Source organism: Chrysochloris asiatica, unplaced genomic scaffold (genome assembly GCF_000296735.1).
Source record: "Chrysochloris asiatica unplaced genomic scaffold, ChrAsi1.0 scaffold00033, whole genome shotgun sequence".
NCBI lineage: Eukaryota > Metazoa > Chordata > Mammalia > Afrosoricida > Chrysochloridae > Chrysochloris > Chrysochloris asiatica.
Genome location: NW_006408551.1, coordinates 13,159,298 through 13,168,206, shown reverse-complemented (window position 1 = coordinate 13,168,206; position 8,909 = coordinate 13,159,298). Strand labels below are relative to the sequence as shown.

Here is an 8,909-nt window from a genome sequence, read left to right as displayed (position 1 = left end):
TAAATAAAAAAGAGGAAAGGGAAATGACATTCCTAACAAAAATTCAGGAAGATCTTGATTATTAAAATTCCTTTTATCTTACAAGTGTTGCATATGCGGTTTTATCTCTCCAGAGACCTCTACTAATAAGGCACCTGCAGTAGTAAAACATTTGCTACTGCAGCCTTGGGGAACATATCTTAGTGTTGTAATGCTTCTCTGACAAAGCAGCCACTTAATCAAGACAATCACATATTTAGGTACATCCTAAATTCTAAGGATAAACACTGAAACTGAACTGATGGACAAGAATAAATCATAAGTCCTTAATTAACCATAGCAGGTTCTTACAAACTATTTGAATTTCATAAACATATTAAATGTTAACACAGAGGTCTAATGGCAATTGACTTTATGAAAGTTCGCACTTTGAAACTAAAAATGAAATTTCAAGCTGTGGTGTAAGCTATTTTGTTACTAGGCAGCACCCCCTCACTGTATAAATAACCAACTACCTTCTGGTTTCTTAAAGCCAAATCAATATGATGGTTTTAAAGATCAGAATTGTCCACAGCCGTCTCCATGATTTGAGATGGAGGACTCTTTCCTATGTCTTAATTCTTTTTCTTTTAACTTAACCATAACCAAGCCCTGGAAAGGCTAGATTGTTGAGTGAAATTATCTCCTGGAGTGTCTTCTCCTTTAACTGCATATATCCTTGCCAGTGACAGGAGCCTTTGATTCAACCAGGCTCCAACAGTTTCCAAGTCAGCATCCTCTTACGGTTCCATGCTCCTGGAGAACATCATGAAAACTTCTTCTTGGTGGCTGTAAACCTCTCCATGTACTTATCATAGCCTTCCAGTTCTCGAAGTTTCTTTATCTCAAAAAGATTGCCTTCTACAGCAAGTAGACAGATCTGGGAATCACTAAGGATGCTTTGTGGAAGCATGCTGAGTTCAAGACAGTTCTCTTCCAGACAGAGAATTTTGAGACGAGGACAGCAAGATATTTTTACTGAGATCTGTGATGTATGGTTCTGGTTGAGGTTGAGTTCGATGTCCTGCAGTTCCCCCACCGTGTTGGGTATACTCCGAATCTGATTCTTAGAGAGATCCATCACATCAAGATGCCGTAGGCTACAAAGTTAGGGTGGCAATGTTCAGCGTTGGTTCCCAGAGAGGCTCAGGGTCTTGAGAGCGGAGAGTTGCCCAAAGGTAAATGGTAGTTCTGTCAGGTGGTTGTTGTTTAGGCTTAGCATCTCTAGTTTTTTCAGATTGCATAACTCATCAGGCAGAAAAGTCAGTTTGTTGTTGTTCAACGAGAGGCTCTTCAGCAGAGTGAACTTCCGTATCAGCATAGGCGGTAAGCTCTCCATCTTGTTGTTGGACAAATCGATGGTCCTGAGGTTGCTCGTCAGCTTCTGCAACTCTAAAGGGAACTCAGTCAGCCCTCGGTCCTTGAGCTGAAAGACTCCCGTTTTCTGCGCGGTTTCCACATGAGCGTGGAGGGCACTGTTTCCCATCCTATTGCCGAGGTTCAGGTCCCCCTTAGTTCAGACGGCTTCGCAGAGGAAGACCCAGATCATCCAATATTTCTTGAGTATGTATTACATGCAAGGTGCTGAGCTAAATGCTGGCACCTACTGACATTAATGTGAATGGCCCATCTATGATTGGGAGTTTTTGTTGTTTGGATAATTTTATTGGCCTATCATTTGTCTAGATTGGGTCTTTGTCTCCATACCTCAAATGGGAAGGTCCTAAAGAAAAGTATACCTTTAATTATTTTATTTTTTTAAACCTTTATTTTGAATTTATAGAGCAGATCATCAGTTCAGCATTCAACAATTCATACATGTTTTGTTTCATCTCATTGATTGCAATCCCCTTAATGTAATGTTGCTGATCCCACTTCCTCCCTGTGGTTCTTGATTCCATTTCTTCTTTCCTAACCCTTCAGAACTTTGTCCCTTCATAAATGCAGCCCTTTTGGTTTCAAATTATTGATTATTCGAAGGTGTGTGTACCTCAGTATTGTTATTGTTTTTCATATAGACCTAGGTTTTGCTGTGTTTTGAGCCATAAGAGTGAGTTCATTCCATACCTAAAGGGTGACTAGGGACTATAATTTCCATGTTTCACTGTTTTTATCCAATCAGTAAGCCTGTTCTTTTTTTTTATAATTTTGAGTTTTACCCCATATTTGTCTCTCACTTTGCTCAAGACCTTCTAATGTGATCCTTTTCAGAGAAGTTGGCAGTGATAACCAGGCACCATCTAATTCTCCTGGTCTCAGTGTCTTGGAGATGGATGTTCACATGGTTTCTTAGTTCACTGGACCAATTATTTTCATGTGTCTTTGAGTTTCATCACTCTTTTTTCTTCTGGACAGGGAGAGGCCAATAGTTGCACCTTAGATGGCTGCTCATGGGCTTTTACGACTCCAGTCCCCACTCACCAAAGTTGGAACCTGAATAGATTGAATGAAGAAACTCTGGTAGTGCAATGGTTAAGAACTAAGCTGCTAACTGAAATTCACCAGCCACCCAGAAGGTGAAAAGACCAGACAATATTTTTCTGTAAAGAATCCTATCTAGAAAACACCATGGGTAGTTATATCCTGTTCTGTAGGGTTGCTATGAGTCAGAATTGATTCAACACCACACAATAACAGTAAGTTGAATGATGACTTCCAGAGATAGCAAGTCCTAATCCCTTTTGGAAAAAAAAGTCTTGGCAGATGTGATTAATTTATGGCTCTTTAGATGAAGATAATATATTGTATTATCTATATGAACACTTGTTGTTGTTGTTGTTATGTACCGTAGAATCGGTTCCAACCCATAACGACCCTGTACAGGGTTTCCAAGGCTATAAGTCTTCATGGGAGCAGAAAGTCTCATCTTTCTCCCATGGAGCAGCTGGTAGTAATGCCATCATATGTAAGAGAGAGGCAATGGGAGATTTGAAACACACACATAAAGAAGAAGGTGACATGAAGTTGGAGACTGGAGATTGTAGTGATTAACAACAAGTCAAGGAATGCCAGCAACCAACAGAAGATGGAAGAGGTAGGCAATGGATTTTCCTCTAGTGTGAACAACTTGATTTTAGCTGAGTGATAGTGACTTGAGATTTCTGGGTTTCAGAATTGTGAGAAAACAAGAGTCTGTTTTTAAGTCTCCCAGTTTATATTAATTGGTACAACAGTCATGCTGCTGGTGTTAGGTGCCATCGAGTTGGTACCAACTCATAGCGACCCTATGGACAATAGAATGAAACACTGCTCAATCTGGGCCAACTTCACAATTGTTGCCACGCTTGAGCCCATCGATGCTGTCACTTTGCCAATCCATCGCGCAGGGGGTCTTCTTCTTTTTCTCTGACCCTCCACCTTACCAAACATGATATCCTTCTCCAGTGACTGGTCCCTCCTGACAATATGTAAGAAGTTTGAGAGATGAAGTTTGGCCATCCTGGCCTCCAAGGAGCAATCTGGCTGCACTTCTTCCAACACAGATCTGTTAGTTCTTTTGGCAGCCCATAGCACTTTCAATATTCTCCTCCAAAACCATAATTCAAAAGCATCAATTCTTCTATTGTCTTCCTTATTCACTGTGCAGCTTTCTCATGCATATGAGGTTATTGAAAATACCATGACTTTGGTCAGATGCACCTTAGTCCTCAAGCTGACATCTTTGCTTTGCAACACTTTATTAACAGTCATAGACAACTAATATAGCAGATAAGCCACTAATGATAATATAGAGGTTTTGTGAAAGCATAGAAACAGCTTGAGGCTGCAGTTCCCAACACACCTGAATTTGCCTTCTGTCTCTACTGTTTTTCTGGAGTTGTCGTTAAGTGTCTTCAAGTTGGTTTTGACTCATAACGACCCTGTTTAGGGTTTCCAAGGAGTGGTTGGTGAATTTGAACTGCCAACTTTGCAGTTCAACCTGACCTTGCAGTCCAGTGCATTATAAATTTCAGTTTACTTGTTTGTAAAAATAGGGATAGTAAAACTTCCTATATGGTTGTAGTATTACTAATTTAAAAACTCTTAGGAAGAAAATAGGTATTCAATAAGTTATAATTCTTAATCATCATCATTGTTAGAATTTACAACCTATTAACACTGATAAAGGAGTCCCTGGGTGACAAAAAAAAAAAAAAAAAAAAAAAAAAGGTTAAATGCCTAACAACTAGTCTAAAGGTTGAAGTATCAAACCCATCCTGGTGTGTCTCAGCAGATAGGCATGGTGATTTGCTTCCAAAAGGAAATAGCCTTGAAAACCCTATGGAGACGTCTACTCTGCATGCGTGGGGTCAAATGAATCAGAAATGACATGATAGCTACTAACAACAACAAATCTAACTCACATGCATACAATTTGATACTACTAAGTGGTTAAAATATTGAGGTAGTAAAGTCAGAAAGAATCATGTATCAAATGAAATACTAAGCATCCTGCATTCTATTCTTTGCAGGGCACCTGAACTACCCATTTTTTTTTTTTTTGTCTGTATTTGTAAATGAAACTTTTGTGTTCAGCTAAATTAAAATGCTGCTACTTCAATAACCTCATATGCATGTGAAAGCTGGACAGTGAATAAGGAAGACCTTAGAAGAATTGATGCTTTTGAGTTATGGTGTTGGAGGAGAATATTGAAAGTGCCATGGGCTGCCAAAAGAACCAATGGATTTGTTTTGGAAGAAGTGCAGCCAGAGTGCTCCTTGGAGGCCAAGATGGCCAAACTTCATCTCTCATAGTTTGGACATATTGTCAGGAGGGACCAGTCACGGGAGAAAGATATCATGTTTGGTAAGGTGGAGGGTCAGAGGAAAAGAGGAAGACCCCAACGAGATGGAATGGGCAAGTGGCAGCATCGATGGACTGAAGTGTGGCAACAGTAGTGAGGTTGGCCCAGTATCGGACAGGGTTTCATTCTGCTGTGCATTAAGTTGCTATGAATTGGTACTGACTCAATGGCACCTAACAACAACAACAATAACAACTTAAGGTGTAGATTTAATTAGTTCCAATTAAGAGGGTTGCGTAGGATAAGCACTGGATTTTGAACCACAGGGTTGGCAGTGGAAACACACCAGAAACTCGTAGGAAGAAAGATAAGAGTTTCTGTTCCTGCAAAGATTTACAACCTAGGAAACGCTATAGAGGGTAGCTATGAGTTGGAATCGACTTGATGGCACTTAACAAAAACAACAAATTCAGATGAGTCATACTTTTTCAAAAAACTTTTCAAAAGTTAGGTCATTGGCCCAGAATAATGAATCTGTAATGAACAAAATTTAATCTTTTCTACTTTTAACATTTGGAATCAGCTAAAAGAAAACCTGGAAACTGCAAAAGAAGAGATTTTAGGAGATCCTAGACTCTATAAAGTGGATTGGATTTATGTGTTCTGAAGGGGAGCCTTTGGTTGAAAGGCAACATTACTCCTGCCAATGCTATTTTATGCTACAAAATGTGTATGAATTGTTGACTGGAAAACTGATTTGTTATCTAAATCTTCACCCAATTTGCAAAAAATGAAAAAAAAAAATTCTCTTCTCTGCTTAGAAAAAGCTCCTTTAAAGGATGGGTTTTCTCAGAAATGCTCCTTGTCACTTCTAAAATTGTATTACAACCTAACTCTGAATTAAAGTTGACGAATCTATGGGTCACTATGAGTCAGAACTGACTCAATGGCACTTAACAACAACCAGCTAAGTAAATGAATAAGGGCAGCAGAGAGAAAGTACTATCAAATGTCCCTTTCTACATCTCTCTTCCTATTGTCTATAAAATCTTATCAGGAACTTCTGAATATATAGGGAAGGCCGTAATGAATTTATGTTTTTGGATGGAAAGATTTACCATTGCAAATTCCAGCTCTTCTCAAAACAATTCTCAGTGTAATCCACAATATAAACCTAAAGTAATTTATAAGTGGAATTATGAAAACGTAATGCTAAAGGGCATCTGAGAAATAAATATCTAAGGACTGTTAAGAAGACTCAGGGTAATGAAAAGAACGAAGGACAACTTGTTCTATTAGATGTAAAAACATACCACAAAGCTAGAAATTGTCATACATTTATATAGACAATAAGAGTATGTAGAAATAGATCTACGTATATAGGAATAAAACATGTGACAAAACTGGCATTTCAAATCATTGGTGAACTATTTCATAAATTGTATTAAGACATTTAGCTGTAGATTTGGGAAAAATGCAAACATATACTGCTTATTTACTGTATAAAAACTGAGTTCTAGATAATCTGTATATAATAAAACTAAAAAGAAAATACTAAGAAAAAATATAGAAACATCCTTAGAAAATTTTGAGTTAGAAAAAAGATCCTACACAAATCCCTAAAATTGCAAAGGGAATAACTTTAAGCTGCAGTTATCAAAATGAAAAACAAAAATATGGCAAAAGACTTAATAAAAAAAGGTTAAAGGCAAACAACAAAGTATTGCAACATTTCTGAGAAAGGTGAACATCCATAAAGTACAAAGAATTTCTGAAAATAAGTTAGAAGAAACCCAACAACCCATTAGAAAACTTTGTTGTTGTTGTTGTTGTTGTTAAGTGCCGTTGAGTCGGTTCCGACCCATAGCGACCCTGTACAGGGTTTCCGAGGGTGTAAATCTTTACGGGAGTAGAAAGCTTCATCTTTCTCCCGCGGAGCGGCTGGTAGTTTCGAACCACTGACCTTAAGGTTCGCAGCCCGATTCGTAACCACTACGCTACCAGAGCTCCATATTAGACTAATAAATGCTCTAGATCATGTGTGTATACTAATGGGAATGTTCCAGCAGATAGAGGGAAAAGACTGGTCTTACAGAAGATAGAGGGGGAGTGGCTGAAGGTTTAACCTTCATAAAAAATATATTGATGATGGGTTCTACAAAATATGAGGAAAGACTTGTCCTGGTTTAATGTAGTGGGAGGATAAATAGATGAGCTCCGTTTACTGGTTGCAAGATGAAGAAGTTCCCATCCTATGGCCTATGTTTTTGTAATGATGTTGACTAGAGGCAAAGGTATCAGCTAGACTGTAGAGAATAGAGGGAAGCTAAGTAATGTGAACAACCACAAGGTCAGCAGTTTGAAACTACCAGCTGCTCCGCGGGAGAAAGATGAGGCGATCTGCTCCCGTAAAGATTTACCGCCTCGAAAACCCTGTTCAGGGTGGCTATGGGTCGAAACCGACTCGATGGCACTTAACAACAACAACAACAACAACAACAACAACAACAAAGTAATGTGAACAGAGTAAGTGTGACCACAGGAACTTGAAATGACTAATCTGAAGAAAAGAGCCCTGGTGTGGCGCTATGGGTTAATGCGCTGGATTGCAAAGATGGTTTGACCCACAAGGGCGGCAGTTCAAGTTCACCCGCTGCTCCTCAGAAAGCCTATCAGGGTTGCTATGGGTCAGAACCAACTTGATGGCACTTAACAACAACAACAACAAACAACAATCTGAGGGAAAAAAAGTTTATTCAGGTGCATGGTTCCCACCCCCCCCCAAACTGTATTCAGAGTGTAAAGATAAAGAAGGCAAAGGATTCATGTACACTTAAAATACATGTTCAAATTGTCTTTATTGGAGGCTTATCAGTCATAAACGCTGTTCCATGTGATGCACTGTGTTAGGCATTAAGGAAGATATAAAATAGAAGAAAACACTTTTCCCTTAATGAATTTGAGTGGGAGATAAGTCATATACAGTATCTTAGGCTGGGTTCTTTTGAGACACAAAACCAGTGAAAAGTATATATGCATATATAAAAAGAGGTTTATATTAAGGGAATGGCTCACAAATTTGAGGTGGGAAAGTCTCAAGTCTGTGGGTCAGATGTCAGGCTAGCGGCTTCTGACTCATATAACTGTTAAATGAAGATCAGCAAGTCAGATGACAGGAATGCAGGTAGGTTAGGTAAGAAGACAGGCTGTTGATGACTACCAGGATTGGCAGGTCAGGGAGCAGGCTCAAGTCCAAAGAACCAGAAGTCAGGTGACAAGCTAGATGCCAGATCTAGACCTAGTAGAAAACCAGTAAGCTTTGCCTGAACGTCCAATATATTGGAACCAGGCCATGCCTCCTAGGAAGCTTCTATACAATTGATCGGCTGCTCATAGTAGATCTTACATTATGTTGGATCTCATCATGGGGGATGACTCAGCTTAAATCTCAAACTGCTGAGAATCCTGGCCTAGCCAAGTTGACACAAAACCTTAACAGTAACACAGAACATCACTAGTCTGTCGGTTGGTCATACTCTGGTGTCTTGTGTATTGTTGGGATGCTGGAAGCGCTATCACCTGTATTTAAAATACCAGCAGTGTAACCCATGGGAGACAGGTTTCAATGGAGTTTCCAGACTAAGACAGACTAGGAAGGACAGACGGGCCACTTCTGAAGGGTTAGTCATTGAAAACCTTATGGATAATAGCATAACATTGTCAGATACAGTGCTAGAAGTTAAACCTTCCAGGTTGTAAGGTACTCAAAATCTAACTGAGGAAGAGCTGCCTTCTCTAAGTGGAGTTGATCTTAATGACACGAATGGAACAAAATTCAGGACTTTTATTTGCTGATGGGGCACAACTCAAAATAAGGAAAAAAATCACTGCAAACATCCATTAATAATTGGAATGTGGAATGTACAAACTATGAGCCTAGGGAAGTTGGAAATCATCAACAAGGAAATGGAATGCACAAAGATCAATATCCCAGGCATTAGTGAGTTGAAATGGACTGGTATTGGCTATTTTTAATCAGACAGTCATATAGTTTGCTATGCTGAGAAGGACAAATTGAAGAGGAATGGTGGCAACACATTCATTGTCAAAAAGAACATTTTAAGATCTATCTTGATGTACAATGCTGTCTATGATAGGGTAATATCC

General features: G+C 39.1%; 1 pseudogene; it reads right to left on the bottom strand.

Annotated features, from left to right (window-relative positions):
* Positions 1-784: 784 nt before the first annotated feature.
* LOC102818588 lies at positions 785-1,528 on the bottom strand (annotated as a pseudogene).
* Positions 1,529-8,909: the final 7,381 nt, after the last annotated feature.